We start from the raw sequence: 19,815 nt of genomic DNA, 5'->3' as shown, positions 1-19,815 counted from the left end.
TGTTCAAAATGTTTAGTAAGTCTGAAAGCTGTTTGTTCTGTATCTCAGACTAAATGAGAAAGGGACAGATACTTTTCTTCTCCTGGCTGCCCACCCTGTACTCCTACCATTACGCTCCTGCCCTGCTCCCCCTCCTCTCTCCATTTTTATGCTCTGGATCCAATAGAGACATAACTGTTTAAGGCGATCATGAAAATTAAGTGAGAAGAACGAACTTTATGGAGTGTCTGTATATCATGTTTTCAGAAATATTAGTGTTTTTCATGTACAAGTAAGTTGGTGCCTTTCAGCAGTACCCCTCTTGATTTACGCTGGTGCGAGAGGAGAACTGGGCTGTTATTATCTATTAAGTCTACCTAATTTAATAGATGCACGCAATATGTGAGCTTATTTTCTTTAGGCTATCATATGTGAAATTATCAATACAACCTTTAGTAAATGCTATTCTACCTACAAAAGCATTCTTAATTTAAAACAACAAAGTGCCTTTCTGAGTGATGATCCCATGTCCTTAACTCACCCCACGGCACTTCAGCACACAGGCTGTGTAATGTCACTGGGGCTTTGCCTTCTCTAAAAAAATGATCTGGTTTTGACAAGAGGTGTCAAAAATAGTTTTCTACCCTCAAATCCACTCAAGTAGTAGTAGTAGAAATGGTTGCCTCACTGGTGTGGACGAGGTCAGTAGGTTCATTGCTTACTGCAGCAAATCATGCCTGTTGAGGGCTCATGGGACAACCTGCCTGCGTAGGATTTGCCTTGGAGTGTATGGAAGAATTTGTTACAATAGGTGTTGGACTTGACTGACTTCGTCCGCACTGGCAGAGCAGTTGTTTTCAACGCTACTCCAAGATGTGCAGAGAGTGGGTGGGCATTTTGACAACAGTCGTCAAAAACACATCGTTTGTCTGGAGTAGGTGCATACCTACTGAAACATCGATGCTATAAATGGCCCAGTTCAGTAAACCTGGGATAGTGCAAAGTCTGCATGGGCTGGGACTTTCCATGCTGATGTACACTTGCAGGTATGTACACTTGCAGATGATGAACAGGATTTTTAATACACTGTGACTTATCATCTACATAAATAACGTAGAGGGATTCAAGACCACAAGCCAATTGTCAAAACCGGCTGATTTTTAAGATCAGTGCAGCCTAGTTTCAAGAAAAGCTGACTTTGATAAAACAGTTAGTGGAAGAAAATACCCATGTTATAAGCAAGTGATCAATACTCGCATCACATGAAGTTGATGATGTAATACATAATGCCAAATCTTGCAGCCCCTTCATACACTCAGGTGCTCTCAGGTGAAAAAGCATAAGAAATGGTTTTGCCAAACTAGACTGGACCAGTTATCTCTACTTCTTAGATGTTCGTTAATAATTGACCGGCTCCATGAAGCATCATGAAAGAAGCGGATTGTAACAGAGGTTTTCTTTTTCTATGGTATTTATTTTTGCAATTGCACAAAGAATAAGCTAGCATATGAGGAAGGAAACTGAAGCGGAAGTTATTTTCAAACAGATAAAAGAAGATGCTATTTTGTACGGAACAACTTCTAGTTGACCTTTGCAATGAATGCCATAAAATACTATTTTGTCCACAAATGGAATAACATTTTTAGAAGAATTAATGTTTAATCTGTCTGTCTGTCTGTCTATCTATCTATCTATCTATCTATCTATCTGTCTATCTATCTATCTGTCTATCTTTCTGTGCAGGATTTTAAAAAGACTAAAGGAAGCTAGCAGCTCACTCTCACTTATAATTGCATCTGTAAAACTTTAAAACTGTGCAAGATCTTTCTCTACTGAGTTGGATGCCATTAGCATTAGCATATTACCACAGAAAAAGAATCTAAAGTAGACAGTGAACTTCATAAGAAATCTTCCAAAAGCCTTCCATCCCTCAAAAACTTTAATCCCCAACAAGAACCTGACTTTCACAAAAGCCACTAAAATATATGAACTGTTCAGTATGCTCCCAGTTGATAACAGTCAGAGTATTTTTTCATAATGATAAAATCCAGAGCTATATTAGATGGGAGAAAGCAATTTTTGAGGAATTTTGAAACCCCAGAGAAATTTCAGACTGGTCAATCAGTGCACTTACACTCGGGGGATTATTTTTTTTTTTTTGGCATTGTCTCTTTTTTTTTGGCATTGGTACAGGTTTCTATCAGGCTGCATGTCCTATGGCATTCACACAATATTGCACAAGTACCATGCAGTTATTCTTCGTCTTTCCTGGCCAGGGATGTTGGGTGAATGTGAGCCTTATAAATAAAATGGACACTTAAGAATCTAAATGCTTTACAAATACTTTGTAGAGGGATAAAAAAGATAGCAAGAATAGGGAAAAAATCTCTCCAGATTCAAGAGTCCTGTGTTGGCATTCTGTAGCAATTCCCAGTAAAAATGCTTTAGCTGATCCCAGTCGTAACATTGGTTTACTGAAAAGGGTGACTGGATATCTCCTTTGGCTGATCTGAACACATTGCCTATAGTTTAAAATCAACATCTTAACTTTTTCATAATTTAAAAAATGTATCTAATTCATTAGTCTAAGAGTATTTTAAAATGTTCCTGTATTATCCATCATGATGCTAAGTTGAAACTGGCAGAATGGATATTGGAGAGAAGTAGCAAAGAAATAAAAAAGTATCCTACTCTGTTTCCCAGCTACAGGAATGACCGAAGCTGCCAGAGAATCACCTTATACGAAAGGAAGACTGTCGAGGGAAGAGGTAAGAATATTCTCAGGAGCTCTGCTCAAGGCAGTGCTTCTTACCCAAAAGAAAGACAGAAACATGTCATTGTACCCTTCCTTTAAAACTAGGTCTTACTGCTCTCCTGTGTGTTACAGATCACACGTTATTTTACGTTGGAAGCTTAGTGCTAAACCTAAAACGTAAGGGCCAAGTTCTGCTCTTAGATACACACGCACAACTCCAATGAACTCAAAGAGAGCTGTGTTCATATGCTTAGCAATGGAATTTGGCCCTAAATATTTAAACATTTATTCAGAGAAAAAAAAAAACTTCTCTGATATATTTGTATCTCATATCTAATGTACACAGATTACCACCACGGGACACCCGTGTTAAAGGATAAAAAGTTTTGGGGAACCATAAACTCGGCATTCTACTTGCTCTGCACCGTCAGATAGCATGAATTTGTTTCAGAACATTGAGGAAATTGAATCCTTAGCAACCTGTGGCTGATGTTGTTTATTCTGCAGTCCAGGAGTAATTTGATGCAAATTCCTGGCACTATTCCTATATTTCAAGAAATTACTGTTTTGAATGGACTGATTCTGGAAACTTTCATTATATTAATATGCAATCCAGAAAGAACTAATGCTCTCTGCTTATATTTCCTCTGCAGAGGAAAGCTCAGTGTTCTGGCTAATTCTCACTTATCTTTTAAAGGCTTATGACAGGAGTCCATAATAATCGAAACATGTCATTTGGAAATGGTTAACCTGAGGGTCCCACCTGCTCTTCATTGCAAAATGACCCCACATGTATTTTTGTTAAGGATACAAAGGATTCACAATCCTGCAGATTTTCTTCAAGAAACATAGTACTCCAATTTGCATATCTAACATAAGTAAACAATAACTATATACATGTTATTTTCCTTGGACAAATGACAGCTAGAGGAGAGCTGAGTTCCAGGTTCAGACACCTACATTCGGTTGCCTACAATGTAAATGTTTACATTTAAGCTAGCTGTTTAAGCCCCCATTATACTCAATAGTGATCTAAGGCTCAATTCACTTGCCCAAAATTAAGTCTCTAGTGCCATTACAGATGCCTTGGGCTACCTATGAAATCGCCATGGGGCTGGCACATATGAGTCAGGACCTACGTGAGGCCCTTTACTCTTTGGAAAAGTAGATGGGAGGCCAGAACACAGAGCCTGGAGAACTTGACATAGACAACTACACTCAGACCTAGTAAATGCAGTCGGTGGCTTCTAGAGAGCAAGTCTAATACCAAACATAGGTGTCTACTTTCGGATAAACTGAATTGGTCTCTTGCCTGCACTGATCGTGTTGACGGGGTTTCCATTGACTATAATCAGAACCTAAACACAGCCCACATGTAGACACCTAATTTTAGGTGACCACACCTGAAATTGAAACCTATTCCTGATCCTGTAGTTGCCAGAATATATGCTGTTGTTAGAGTAATGACTATGCATTTGGTTCAATCAGGGTTAAGTTACTTTGGTTGTGCATTTTGTGCAGTACGGTGGTTTCAGGTAAATGATGGCAGGCAGGAGAGCAAGAGTAATGGGCAGGTGTGATTACATGGGTGATGAATCTCTCTTGATGTTTTGCTTCAGCGAGTTCCTTGAGATCCATGTGGACAATGTTTAGCTAAAGCTGCTACCTGCTCCCTAGCTAGAGGAGTCTCTGGCTACTCATGTTGGCTCTTTCCCTTGCTTGGGAGAATTGGAGCTTTGCCTCCTCGTTCTGGTCACCTAAAAATAAGAGCAGTAAAATCTAGCATACTGCAGGGTGTTCCTTTCAGACCTGCATGGTTTTAGGGCACAGTCAGCTTCATAAGAAAGACTCTGCACCAAGATTTACTTAATTTCTGTTGTTAGAGACTTCTGGCTGGAGGTCTCTAATCACAGAGGTCAGCCTTGAATATCTTTGGCTATAGAGGCGTAATGCTGGATGTTGGCAAAATGCTGTAACCATTGTAGGAAGTAGGTAGGAACAAAAGCATGTGCAGACTTGTTAAGTTGATTAATAATCACGGCCAGTTGGGCCTTCTCTCCAGGTCTTGCATCAGTGCTAACAAGGTGAGTTAAGAATGATCCAGGATCAGGAAATTCTTTGCTGGTACAAATCATGATTTTGGTTTGCTCTGGTGGTTATCTTGGTTGAGATCAAACCTCAAGTGTTACTTCAGATAATATATACAATTATTAGCATAAGTTTTCTTGATTGTCTGGGGAAGCTCCCAACCTCATTTGTGGAAGCCATGGTTTTGAATAGTGTACAACAAACTAGCGTTATTTAAGCTATAGTCTCAGGGCAGTTGACTGGAGAGGCTGAAGGAGTCGGCAGCTGGGAAAAGGACCCCTTTAAGTAGTTTTTCTTCAAGTGAATTGACTCAGATCAGTCAGGAACAAAACCCTGCTTTTACTGTATTTTCTATTTTATGCATATGCTGCTTACTTAAGCACGGGCCTGTGGTGTTGGCTTCCGAGAGGAGTGTTAATACACATGCAAAATGCCTATTACAGATTGAAGCTCTTGGTCACAAGTGGATTACACAACACCAAATTCTATCTTCAAGATCATGGTGCTACCTAATTCTGTTTCTCCAGGTCTTTAATTTCCAGGCATCAGAATTGCCTTAAATCCATTCTGGCACAGAATACATCATTATTTTCATATTGTGCTAGTCTACTCTCCTGCTTTCATCCATATGAGCCAGGAGTGAATAACAGTTGGCAACTTCTTACTCGACTATTATATTGCAGAGTACACTTTAATCAGCACCCTAATAAATAGCACGCCCAATTAATTGGGACATTTGCCAGCAAACCAATTCACTTCCCTACACTTCAGTGGCTGTAAATGATGGATAAATAGCATGCTTGCCATTGTCTGCGAGCGTATTAGTTGTAATTAACAGGTATGATTTGGCGTTTGCTGGCATGTGTTTCCTCAGTAGCACTCTGCTCATTTTTGAGTAGGCTCCCTGTTCCAGTGCAGTTGCTTAAAATAAATAAAGGACAGATTTCCCTTTCAGTATTTGCTTAGATCAGTGTGGTGCTTTTGTATTAAAAAAATAATGAATGTAACCTATGTATTTCTATGTATTACATACCTATATGGTTTTGATAATAAAGGTGATTTAATTAGCATGTTTTTGTTTTAATTAGTATAGCAAACAGGATTTTGCCATACCATGGAAAAATTCATAATAAAGGGAGGGATTTCTGCTGCAGCTTTCCAGTGCTACCTTTTTTACCAGGGGTTGCACGGTGGTTTGCTTTAAAGCGGTGTTTCCTTGAGGAAGATCCACAGAAGTCCAATCTATTTTTTGAATCTGGTATATGCTTGATTTACTGTATGCATGTGACACTTTCTCTTATTTGGACATCCTTTGCCAAAGAATTAAATAAAATTGAACACAGCAAACCTTTCTAATCCCTGCATTCCTCACAGATTGCTTTAATGGAGACTAAAAAAATTATTGGAAGCAAATGAATATGAAAAGGGAAATGGTTCTGGGGAAATCTCAGCAAGGGATCTTAAAAACCAGGATGGCTATGGATCAGCAAGGGTAGAAACATTCGTGTAATTAAAGGAGAACACCAGTTGTGGGTTATCTGAAAAAAATTGTCTGTGTTGGCATTTAGTTTGCCTTGTTGGCAGGAGGAAAATAAACCACCCTGTACCACTGCATACGGTTACTTATTAGTTGTGGCTTCTGCAGAGGCTCCGTCTCTTCTTTGGAGCATGGAGGATTTCTTTCATTACATAATATGGATACTTTTTTTTTTTTTAAATAGATTTTTTTTTTCTTGTGTGTGCAAACTCTCTTTGCACCAATGCTTCTATACTGAGGTTATTATGCCAAAGGAATGCAAGCGTCTAGAGTAACAATGGTTCATTTTCCTTTAATGACTTTGTCGACAGGATGGAGACATTTTTGTGGTGTGATGAATTCACTTGGTCTCCCGTTGTGTTTTCTCCACATGCTTTGGAAACTCTCTCTCTCTCTTTCTCTGAGAATTGTGGCTGTCCACTCCAGCAAGAGCTTCATTACTTTATATTCATTGTATTTAAATGACACCCCAGTGGTACTGACCTCCTGGGATGATTGATGTAAATTATATACTATGTAGGGGAAAATAAAATCTTTCTCTGACTTTTTATGCTCTGCAGAGAAATAAAAAGTGAAAACAAATGACAGAGAAAATCAGGCCTATTCAAAGCAAAACTTTGTAAGCATTATGGTTTGAGCAGACTCCAGTTTGTAAAAGTGCTGAGATAGTTTATAATGACCTTACGATCTGAAAGGTGACTTGAAAAGGGAAAATAATTTTGTATGTGCCCTTTTTTGGTTCTGTATAATGCGTAAGAAAAACTTGATCTTTTTTTTTTTCCTCTCTGTGAAGTAGAGGAAGAATTCAGACTCCAGTAGGGAGCAGCCACTGCACTTTTACCAACTGCACGAACACTCAGTACTAGAAGGGACATTGTGCCCCTCAGTCCTCTTTCCTCCTGTCTTCTGGTAATTTTTTTTTTATTGACGTAAGATTTCATAGCCAGTAGGTATCTGTCTTGCTGAATTTCTCTGCCAGGAATTATCACCTATAGAAGCAGCAACAGGGGCAATGTTCTTTCATCAGCCCAGCTCATCATCAGGCACTAACTTCCAATCACTTCTGAACTGGTAACCTCTTACTGTGGGCAAAAGAGTTTTGTGCAGCAACAAAATTTGTCAGAAAATGTTCTGTCAGTGACATTGCCTCTACTCAAGCTCCTGGAAATTATGTATTTTCATATTGGACATGCTCAACGGTATTATCCTAGTAATTCCCTTATTAAAATTACCATGCGGAATTGGCATAGTCATTTCTCTATTTTCTATGTTTTTGTATTAATCTGCCCTACCAATTCAGATATATGAAAAGACATGCATGGTACACATCATAAAAATATCAGCAATATGCTGCCTTGACTTCCTCAGTTTAATGTAAGGTTTTGGCAAATCACAGAATTTGGCTAAAAGCTTGACTTGTCTCAAGGAAGACTGCAGTGTCTTTCATAACTTGACAGAATGCTTTGATTCTCGTTTTTTTTTGCCAGGAAAATGCTTATCAATAGTCTTGCTTTGGCTGGGGTTGCCCAGGTGTTTTAAAATGTATAAAAATAAGGGATATTTCAGGCCATCCTCCTCACAGCAATAACTAAACTTCGCTCTGCTTGCAAGAATCAGCCATGCGAGGCCTCTCAGTTCTCTAGGATATTATCTTAGCTGCTCGGTGCTTTGCCCTGTTGCCGTCAGTGCTTGGGCTGGTATTGGCTTTACTTGCATAATCGTAAGCAACAGCAGAAGGGAGAGAGGCTGGCAGCACGCGGCAGCGAGCAGCAGAATCGCCTCGTCTTTCTGAAGCTGATGTGGGCGGTAGGAATGGACAGGCAGCAACGCGGAGGGGACCGATAGGGTGTTTATACAAAGTAGTAAGAAGGACGGGGACTGAGTGGTAGCCAAAAAAAAAATAGGTAAGTGTAGCAGAAGGAAGCTAAGGGAAAAAGGCAGAAAATAAGATGACTTTCTAATAAGTTGGAATTCAGGTGGCCCCGAGAGTGTTAAGATCAGTGCACCGGTTTCCAGAGCTTCCTCCTTCCTCCTTTTCTCATCCCTCAAAAGAAGAGAAGTAAAATGCTAAGATGTACATAAAATTACGAAGTCTCTAAGCCGTGAGTTTCCTAGAATGAATCCTAGCAGAAATAATATGGATCCTGTTCAGTGTGCAGGCAGGAATTTGAATTAAAAATGGACGGAGAAGGGCAAAGCAAAAGACAGACCGTAACTTTGGAAGTTACACACCCTGCAAACCTGCAAGAAAAGCAAGACTTTCGGTGGCCAGGAAAGCACTAACAGTTACTCCACTTACCTCTGTTGGTCACATTTATTAATTCCAGTTTATACCATGGTACAAATCAGCCTGTCTCCTAACAAACCCACACGTGTACTTGATGAGTGGAATGACCTAACTGAACTCACAAAACCCTACAATTAGGAGGTGTCGAAGAAAGAAAAGGTTGAAAGAAGAAAGGAGGGGTTAAAAGAAGAAAGGAAAGGTAGGCTAAATGCTCCAGCTCGCCTGGTCATGCCCTTCCCAATCAGCCTGCTGAGCTGACAGGATGCAGGAAGGGGGAAGCCACCGCTGCCAGGCATCAGAGGGAAAACACAGGCCCTGCTTATAGATGGAAGGTATTTATCGGGCCCGATGCGTTTAACCACCTCAGCATAGAACAGACTGTTTCAGTTGGAAGGGACCTACAATAATCATCCAGTCCAACTGCCTGACCAAGTCAGGGCTGACCAAGTTAAAACATGTTATTAAGGGCACTGTCCAAATGCCTCTTAAACCCCGGACAGGCTTGGGGCATCGACCACCTCTCTAGGAAGCCTGTTCCAGTGTTTGACCACCCTCTCAGTAAATGCTGCCTCAAGCCAAGTCTAAATCCCCCCTGGCACAGCTTCGAACCATTAACGGTATGGTTGCTTGCTACTTCGTGGTACAGATAGAATCACAGAATGGTTTGGGTTGGAAAGGACCTTTCAAAGTCATCTCATCCAACCCCCCTGCAATGAGCAGGGACATCTGCAGCTGGCTCAGGTTGCTCAGAGCCTCGTCCAGCCTGACCTGGAATGTTTCCAGGGATGGGGCATCGACCACTTCTCTGGACAGCCTGGGCCAGGGTTTCAGCACCCTCAGTGTGGATCCACCGGTATTTCCAAGGTCAAACATGTACCCAGAGGGCCTTTTTACACAGCGAGGGGGAGAAACTGTTCGATTTCCCAACACCTCTACAGTGCTGTAGCTGCAGAGATGAGGGTGCGCTGGTCCCTGCACTGAGGCTGGGCACCTGTGTAAGCCCCCCCTGCTACGGGGGGCCCAGCCCCCTCTCCCCAAACCCTTCACAGGTTTTAGCACTCGGAGCAGCCCTGAAGCCTCTTATCGCCACCCTCCAGCGACGCCCGGCGCTGAGGGGGAAGGAGGATGGCCACGGCCGCCCCGGCCCCCGCCTCAGCCGCCAGGCAGCACCTGCGGGAGGCGGGCCGGGGAGAGCAGTCCCGCGGCGGGCGGACGCGAGCGGCGGCGGGGAGGAGGAAGCGGCGGCCAGTCCCGCCCCGCCCGGCTCCACCCCTCGCCCTGGGAGGCCGCGGCTGCCACACAGCAGATGGAGGCGGCGGCGCGCCGCGGCCGCTGTGTGGCGGAACCGGCCCCTCCCCTCCGCGGGCGGCGCCATTTTCCCCCCCCTCGCAGCGTGTGCGGCTCACCGCCGGAGCTGCAGCTGCCGTGGCGGCGGCGGCGGCGCGGGCGGGGGGGGAAGAGCGAACGAGAGAGAGGCCGCCGTTTATCGCCCCCCTTCCTTTCTTGGCTCGGGCCGGGCAGCGCGTGGAGGGGAAGGGACGAGGTTCAGTTCCTGCCCCTCGCTTTCCCCTTTCGGATAGCCGCACACAGGGTGGGGGGGACTGGGCACCACCAAGGCAGGCTGCTCCTTTCTTCCTCCCTTCCTCCCTTCCTTTCTTCCTTTTCCCCTGCACATCTCGGCTTCCTCCGCATCCATCCATCCATCCATCCATCCATCCCCGGGGGTGAGCCTTCGAGTGAGTCACCAGGGAGGGCATGCAATTGGAGAATGTGTTGCTGTTAACTAACTTAGCAAGGCTGCTCATTTCTGGGGCCTTCAGAGCTGTTAACCTCGCGGGTTCCTGTCAGCGATACCTGTGAAGCGCTGCTCGGCGGGAGGGGCGGCGGGCTGGGGGTGTGGGTGCTGGTGCCGGTGGGTGCCTGTGGGCGCGGGGGCTTCTGCTAACTCCGTCTGTGTTGGCGGTTTTGCGTTTCGTAGGTCGCGCTGGCCAGATGTGAGCAGCTGCCTGCGAAGCGTAACCGCCGCGGGGGTACATGGCCGGCGGCCTTGCGAAGGGGCTCCTCCGCGTAAAGCCAACGGCTCTGGTGTCGAAGCCGAGATGCTGCGAAGCGGCCCTGCCTTCAGCCCAGGCAGCGACGCTGCCTGGTACCTGGCTGCCAGCTCGCTGCCAGCTCCGCAGCCTCCAGACCGTGCGATTTTGGGTGGAAGTGCTAGACCGGGGGTCGCTGCTGCTGGGAGGTCGCAGAGAGCAGCTTTTGCCCTGTTTCACTCTTGTGACAGGTTTTCTCGTGGCCTGCAGCATTGTTAGACACATTGGACCCTGCCCTGTTTGCTTTATTGTCTTGCAACTACTCTTGAAGGTGTTTCTAGACTTTTTTTTTTATTAGTATTTGTTGTAGATTTAAGATTATGTGGCAGAGGCCAGGCTTGGGCCTGCAGTATGCCATGTACTGTTTGGTATTACTAATTTCTTCTTGTCACTCTGATGCTGTGATATGTCAGTAGTTTAATTTTTCTCTGGAGGAAGTGGATTTTTTTTTTTATTTTGCACAAGCAGGCCTGCTCGTTTATTAATAGGAATCCTGTAATATTGCTGATAGAAATTATTAGTCCTTATAGGAATTACTGGTAAATGCTAAAAATTTAGGAATAACAGGTAGTCCAGAAGAATACTTCTCTGTGTAGGCTGTGTAAGTGGTTTTGCCACTTACTAACTATATTTTTTATATGTCCTATGTACAGATCAGTTGCTTGTAAGTTCCTAGAAATTATGCGGATGAATGCTTTTCAGTCTATGAATGCAAAGCACAATATACATGCAAAATATTTATTACTGTGTATGTGAAGGGGAGGTAAGAACCTGACGTTGCGGACAACCAAGTTTGCTGTACGGCATTAGTATAAATGATTATTGTGAGACATTTAATTTCCTAGGAGTGAATCTATTTCAAGGTTTGCAGTGGTGTTAGTGATGTGCTTAAATTTTCTTTTGAAGTCTTTGATCTAACTCCCACATCATTCTCTTTTCTTGGTACAGGCCTCTGTTTTGCTTTGGCTGAAAGCACTGTGCCCTGCGCAGTGCTAACTGACTTGGCAGGGTGCAGTGCACCCTCCCTTTCTCACTTTTTGCATATCTTTCTCCATTGTTGGCCAGATCCAGGTGGTATGGAAGGCAGTGTCAGTCTTTCTGTTAACTTTGGTGGACTTTGCACAGGCCTATGTTTGCATGTTACTAATATGGAAATCAGATTTTACTTTATTTTAGTTCCTTTTTGTCCTGTGTATTGTTGCTGTGCAGATGGGAATGCTGATGTTGAAAGTAGCATTTCCAACTGTAGGATTATTTATGGTTTTCTGAAAGCCCCATCTCTGTGAGTCTTGTTAAAGTCTCCAAATGTTAATTTTCATTTAGGTAAAGAAATTCTTAGCTGTGATGATTCTGAAGAAAAACTTGGGCTCTAACCAGAATATTCTAAAAAAGTCAGGAGGAAAAACTTGAAGTCATATCTCTGAGACGTAAACAAGAAATCCTTCTATGCTTTTTACTCATGATTTTCAAGTATATGATTGGGGAAAAATTGCTTAAGGTTTAACAGGATTCAGTAGCCTTTAAATTATTTGCTAAGTCTCGGAGTGTCATAACCAACTGAATTGCTCTCATGGGTTCAATTCTGAATGACAGAATGGAGCTGTCTGAAATTTGATTAGTCAATTAGTAACTTTTCAGCATGAGCAAGCTGTAATTTAGTAAGCTACAAGTGGTTTAAGAATTACTTACATCTAATAGTTTAGAGCACCACTCAATATTGTTCATGATGTTATTGTCGTTCTTTGCCCTCGAGCAAGAGACCAGCTAGACAGTGTCTTTCTAGGTCATTATTGCAAGGGTGTTTCAAGGTGTGAGGCCAAACCCAAGCAGTGTAATTATACCACAGTAACTAATTGGGTTGATGCTCTTGTTGCAATTGTGAAATATCCAAATGTGTAGATATACAAAGTAAGTAAAGAAAAGGAAACTAGTTAGGCCTGTTTCTCATGGAACCAGGCAGAGGTTCAGACTCAGTTATGAGCTTATCTGGAGCTGATCAGAAAACTGCATGTCAAAGGTACTGAAAATGATATTGATTAGATCTGTAATCTGTGTTTCAGATACTTGGCTTTCAGAGTGCTACGTGTAGTCATCGTTAATTTGAAGTAATCTTAGCAAGTATTCATCTGCAAGCTAACACAGAATAAATTTCTCTTTATAAATAATCTTTGGCTTTTCTCTACCCCTGTATTTTGCATACATTTGAAGTATTACGTTTGATTACAATCAGACATTCACAGAGTCAACTGCAAAGTTTCCAGTTCACACAGCTCCTTAAACTGTCATAGAAGAAGTAACAGTAATGGTAAAAAGAGGCCAAGAGCTTGTATGAAAGAGGTGATTTGAAGCACCTAGGTATTGGCCTAACTCTTGCTAGCATCTCTTGCGTAAATCATAAGAGTTACTAATACAGCTCTCCAGTGTTAAGTGCTTTTAAAAATCAGGTGCTTAAGAAGCGAAGAAGAATGTGTATTTTCAAGTAAACAGGAATACATTTTAGCAGAAACCTATTGGACGTATCTGTGACCGTGAGATCTCTGAAAGGGGTTGGTGTCCTGAATGTTACTGACTTACTGTTAGACCTACTTCTTAAGAGCTAATGTTCATGGTTGTAATTCATATTAAAGCTGTGGCGGTTTTTCCTGTAGTTTTCCTTGTGTTAGGTGTTGTGCAAATAAGCAACAATGGAGGTAGACGTTTCCTGCTTTTGAGAGTTTAGACTTAGAATGGCGAGCAGTGATTTTTTGGAAAGGAGAGGAATTGGAGAAAGTTATTATCTCAGCGAAGTATTTGGCTAGTTGAGTAGGAATTTTTGATAAATACATTGATGCTTTAACTTAAGGGCAGCAATGGGGCAAAGTATGAAATTCCTTATATGCCAGACTGTTCAATTAAGATCAGGGTGGAACTATATTATGAAATGATTTTAATTGTGTTTCAAATAGGGAACCAAACAAGCTGAGGGTGATGTGAAAGAAGGAGGATTGATGTAATCAGTGTGATAGGTTGGGAAGATAACGCCATCTTGAAAGGAGTTGAACAGATGAAGACAGGTGAAAGTCAGAGAGAGAAATTATACCCAGGAAAGTATAGTTTAAAGCTAATGGTAAGGGGGTAAACTTTGTTGTGCTTTACAGAGAATCCAACTGCATTAGCAAAACCTTAAATTTTAAGTTACTTGAGATGGAACTAAAGGGAGATGAGAAACCACGATGACTAATGGATTTGCTTGTTGGCAAACGAGCAGTAAAGCATACTGGCAGAACTAACTTGACATCTGCATATTCATATAGGAATGTTTTACTCTTCAGAAAAAGCAAAATCCTCATTAAGTTACAGGTTGGGGTCTGTTCATCTTTGCACGCTGGAGTCAAGTAGGCAAGTTCCTAATGACTTGAAGCCATTTTTTATCACAGGACTTGCAAGCACACCTTATTTGCTTTACTGAAAATTGTCAGTCAGGCAGGTCATGGTTGCTAAACTGCATGGCTATACAATTATTAAATAATTGGTATGGAAGATTCAGAGTACTATGAAAATAATGTATTTTGAAAAAATAATTACCAGTCCAAATGAAGTTATGGTTACAGGAGCCAGATTCGGGAAGCTATGGAGACTTCGCTGTTGGTTACAGGTTGTCTGGTCCTTACGCTGTTTTGTTAAAGCACTTTTGGGAAGGAAGGAAAAGTCATTGGTGCTTAATTTGCAGTGCCATTAACTGCCAAATGTGGCCATGGAGTTCTGCAAAAAATGCTGCGCGTTCAGTTCGGAGGGAGGTGGGCATATACATGAGATTCATTTTCCCTGCTCTTTTGGTTAAAAATAAATAAATCACTTTGGGGAAGGACAGAGCTCTGATTAGACTAGAGCTAGAAACTCGATGAGAGAAGTGTTTGTAAACATCTCCAGATGTGGAGGCATACCTCTCATGTAAGATTATGCTGTATGCTTCTCAGTCTCAAATATATTAATACACAGATGTGACTATTTTTCTTTCAGTAGTCCAGACCAGGCTGTGGTCTGTTTCAGAAAGGGCTTAAATAACTGTCATGTCTAACTCATGGATGGACAAATAATAGCTTAAAATACGAGGGCATGCGGAGTCATTTCAAGTAAAATACAGTGATTGTTAGGCCGCATATAGTCAAAATGTTATGCTTTAGTCTGTAGTTAGTTAGTGACTTTTCCTTCCCTGCAAAGTCAGCGAGAGCGTTGTGCTTGTTTACTGCTTTCATTTAAGGTCTTTGGTAAAGCTAATGCACAAAGATACTTTCCTATGAGGTGTAGAAATGAACATTAAGGATTATTTTATCTCCAGGGATGTTGAACAGGACAGTTTTAAAGGTAAAATCAGTAAGATGCATTTTATTTTTTGGGCCAAAATCTGTGCCTACATGTATTTGATAATTTGTTTTACCCTTTGTTATTAGACATGCATGTTTCTTCTGTACTTGTAAATGGGAATGAATGAGTTGCCTTATAAATGGAAAGGGGGAAATGATGTGCAGTTGTATTCCTTGTATTCACATGGACTTCCCAAGCACGTTTCGTTCCAAGAAAAAGTGCCATGGTTAAAGTTGAGATGCTTATTTGTCTGGGTGATGAAAGCTGGGCTGTGCATTGACAGCTATAAGATGAATACTTCTTTCTGGTATTCACTTTAAAATAAAACTATCATAAGCATCTAGTCTATCAGGTAATAAATGGAAGCAGCAGTAGCAGATGTAATGTGTTTTCCTTAGCATGAATAGTGCATGCAGTCTACTTTGTGATACTTTGTTAATTAATTAAAAATGAAAGAAAGCTGAGATTGCATCCCTAGCTTTGAACAACATTATTGTGTGCAGACCTGATGCAGATGCGTCACTGCCTGCCCACAGATTGCTTCTAGTCCTGGATTTGGTCTGGCTGTTTCTTGAAAGTTTGTGTCTCTGCTTTATCTGCTTGGCTTTTAAGAGGCTGTGTTTAGGGAATATGGAAGTTATTAATCTTACTGCCTGTAAGCAAAGCCCATTGTTACCCAAGAAGCTGATTTTTTGGACCTGAACAGGTTAGAGGACGATAAAGGAGTTTCATTATACATTTTCAATCACTCATTTGTTTTTAAAAATCTAGGTCGTCTGTGCATTGTGCTTGTCTGAAACCCTTTAGAGTGTTTCTAGTTCTAGCCTACTTGAACAGCTCAGGACAATTTAAGCACTTAGTGTTTTAATTCAACACTTAGTTATTCCATGCTACTGGGCAACTGGTTGATCAGCAAAACAATATATGGATTCAGGTATTTGGTTATGTTTTTAAGCTTTTTATTTTTTATTTTTTTTTAATAATTCTGAGCATCCACTTAGAACACTAGTCTTACATGTGTTCAACAGGGTTTATGGTTGTGTTTTTGTTTTTTAAAAGAAGTGTGCTAACAAAAATCTGTATTTCCTGTAGTTAATTAAGTTCTTACATCTCTAATCCTAGAAGACTCTATTTTATACTCGTCTGCTGGTGAGGCCATGCATGCAGTAAAATACTCAGTGGTAGCAGACTAGTTAATCTAATTACTCTGAAGTAGAGTGTGAAAACAAAAGCATTAATTTTAATTTTGTGTTAATTCACAGTCATCTGGGCTTTTATTTCCTTCCTGTTTTGCTTGGGTTTATATACATGAAAATGTCAGTCTTTACATTTTTGCATAGTTTCAGGTTATATGCAAAATGTATTTATGAAAGGCAAGAAAAGAGGACTGATGCAGTAACCACATTAGATGTATGTTTGATGAATTAAGTCATCATGACAGTAAATTCTACTCTAGTGTGTTATATAATGTAAAAATTTATGCAGGGACACTGCTTATTTTGGTAATTCTGCACCTTCTTTAGCCTATAACAGACACCAGATAAAAATCTGTGAGAATCCACTTTTGTTTTAAACTGTCCCAGTTTAGACTTATGTTCTCCTTTCTTTTGCTTTCTTTCTTTTTCTTTTTTCTTTGGTGAGGTGAAAGCTGTAGTAATATCTGCTCTTTCTGATTGAGTTTAGATCAACTATTGAACAGGTGTAGTGGAGGACTGTTCTGTAGTGACTGTGTGGATTGCGCCCTTCTCTTAGTTCTTCATGCGACATTTTGGTAGTAGTGGTTGGTGAAGGTATTTGAGTAGTATGTCAAAAGATGGAGTTGCTGACTGTGCGTATATATTTATTTTAAGACTATGTATGTATATCCCAAACGATATGAAATATCTTGGAGATTTGGTGCTCTACAGTTACGAGCTAAATGTATAGCCTGTATATTAAATTCAAGTGTTAGGAGCAGTAGAATTTCAATTCTTATACATCTCTCAACTGGATCTTGAATAAGTAGATGGGTTATACAGATGGCTTATTGATTGTGCAAACATCACTGTGAGTTAGTATCGCTTGGTAATTTCGGAGTGGATGTGGATGTGAAGGATGGCAATGAAATGAAAGTCTGCCCAGGTATCTTACCTGGGTGAGGAGGATGGGCCTAAACTTGATGAGAAATGGCAGAATTTGTTTCCCTCGATGGAGAAGTCTTTTTTTTTGTTCTGCCGATTCATATGGAAAGAGTACCGTTTTCTGTTGTGACTCTTCAATGTAAAAGACATTGAGATTACAGTAGGTGCTTATAAAATCATTAATATAGATATTTAAATACCTTTTCATGTATACTTTTTATTATACATTCAGTTGCAATATTTTACTTTGTAAAAGCTGGGTCTGTTTGGATAGCAACTCATAAGTACTAGTCCAAATAGTGTTAATAAGAAGTTATCTTCTTGCTAGAGTTCATGATTAAAATACAGCATGTTGAAATAATCTGTGACCTAATCTGAACATCTGAATTCATTTTGTGGAATATGGCAAACAGCTGCATTTCAGTTTGGAGCTAAAATAAATACAGTATATTGACCCATTGAAGATTACAGTAGGCTTTTCAGTTCCATGTTAGCTGTACTTATTGAAGAAAATTGATTTGAGAATGCTTCTGCTTTTGAATGATTTTTTTTTTTTTTAAAAATGTCCGGAAGAAAGGAAATAGAACATACGGATGATGGGACTTTGATGTGTAAAGAAGTTAATTATCTAAACCATCAAACAAAATGTGGGCTGTGGAAGTAATTATTGTAAAGGGTCTGATGAAGCCTGACAAGCAGTTGGTTTTTTATGTCAAGAAAATGCTGTACACCTGCTTGATTTGAAAGTTAAATCATTTGGTGGCAATAGGAAGACCCAAGTTTTTAGTGGAGTAGTAGCTGATAAGCTTTCAGCTCTCAAACCTACTGATACTTATCCAGATGTGCAGCCAAGTTTTTTTAATTAAACCGTTCTTGTCCACTTGGAGGGCAGTGAACCTTAAAAAGTGTTTACTCCAAAATTGGACATGCGTGAATCACGAGTGTTTCACAAGTGTTACGCAGTGAGGAGGCAACTGTGGAATTGTCCCCTATGTTTTTTGGGAATTCTGGGGGAATGCTTCATAAATTAAGAGAACAGAACCTCATGGATAAAGCAAAATGTCTGCCCTGGATTTAAAACCAAAATAGCCATATGCTTTAAATGATGTAATTAGTTTGGGGGAAAAAAAAAAAAAAACTTAAAAAGCCCCTTAAGTGTTTGTATATTATTCAGTTTTTAAACTTTATGGCACATATGCTTGGTATGTTTCAGGATTTTTTCTGTAGCTGTTTTAGAAAGTATTAACTGAGATGTTCCCCTAAGAACTTTCTCTAAGGTCTAGATAAAATACAGAATTTCCAGTGTATTAATTTGTATTTACAAATATTGATACTGTGATAATTAGATATCAATATATAGCTACTAAAATAAATTGTAATCTGTCCCAATCAAATAATGAACAGTAAAACACGTATAAATTACCAAATTTTTGGCCAATTCCTGGGTGCCATTGCAACTTCCTCTTCGCTCCCTTCCATGTGTACATAAAGCTTTTGTAGAAATACTCTGCCACCTTCCTTCATCTTACAGATGTTTTTTACTTTTTTTTTTAATAGACTCACTAATTTAACTGTTTAGATTATATGACTCTTTGGTAACTGCTTATTATGGCAGGATCCTGCCTACACTTGAGCCTTGTGTGTAACTACTCATGTGATTAAAATCAGACTTCAGTGGGAGTAAACTTGTGATTAAAGTTACACATGTGCATAAGTGCTTGCAGGATGGGGACCTAAATTAAAATCTGCTTGAAGATGAACAGAATTCTGTGAACATCTACTTGAAAGCATTAATAAAAAAAGTAAAGTTATATCTAAATGCATAAACTTCTTAATTTGTTCTTCATCCTTATGGTGTTATGTCATTAGCTTTTCAAAACACTAATTCTTTTGTTACTTTTAGAAAGTATCTTAAGCTTTGTATTTAGAGTTTTACAAGTTTGTTTTTTTTAAACCAAAGCATAATATTTGTGATTGATTGCAGTGCTTTTAATGGCATGTAATATAAATCTGGTCATGCACTTTTAAATTGTTCTTTAGAAATCTATCTTAACTGTAAAATTTAAAAGTGGAGAAAGGTAGGATCCCTTTAGAGGCCTTACAGCAAAGGAAACTATATTAACAAATGATTTTTATTGTCATTACTACTGCTACTACTATATAGTACAAGAAATGAGCAGCAGAACTGAACTGTTACTAGTGTGCAGCAAACTAGAAGAGGAAGAAATGTGTTGGGAATAGGTTCTGTTTATCAGGAGACTTACATAGTGTGTGCAGTTCTTTGTTAAAAATTTCTTGAAGGGGAAAAATTAAACTCCCTGTTCTATATTTATAGAGTTTTCCATAATTAGATAAATTCTGATTTGTGAGTGTTTTAGTAAATGAAGTTACTAAAAAAAATGAAATTATTTAAGGGCATTTGACTTGCCTTTTATTAAAGAGGAAAATGTAGATGTGTTAGTCAACTCATAGAATAAGAGTAGTACTGTCCTGTGTTTGTTTTGGTGTTTTTAATGAGAAATTTGTATAGAAAAGCCATAAAACATTTTGTATAAAGATAGTACCTTTAGTCATATAAATATTATGATGATGTTCAGGTCCCACTCTAACGCATT

The 19,815-nt window shown here is 40.2% G+C and overlaps 1 protein-coding gene across 2 annotated transcripts in view; it reads right to left on the bottom strand.

Annotated features, from left to right (window-relative positions):
• RUNX2 (RUNX family transcription factor 2) overlaps nucleotides 1–19,815 on the bottom strand; it is a gene marked incomplete at its 5' end in the record, with an annotated part of 226,223 nt that overhangs the window by 170,830 nt on the left and 35,578 nt on the right. The gene's annotated exons all lie outside the window — the stretch shown is intronic.

This window comes from Phaethon aethereus, assembly GCF_964289735.1.
Source record: "Phaethon aethereus genome assembly, chromosome: 3".
Lineage (NCBI taxonomy): Eukaryota > Metazoa > Chordata > Aves > Phaethontiformes > Phaethontidae > Phaethon > Phaethon aethereus.
This window is presented reverse-complemented; position numbering and strand designations above follow the sequence as displayed.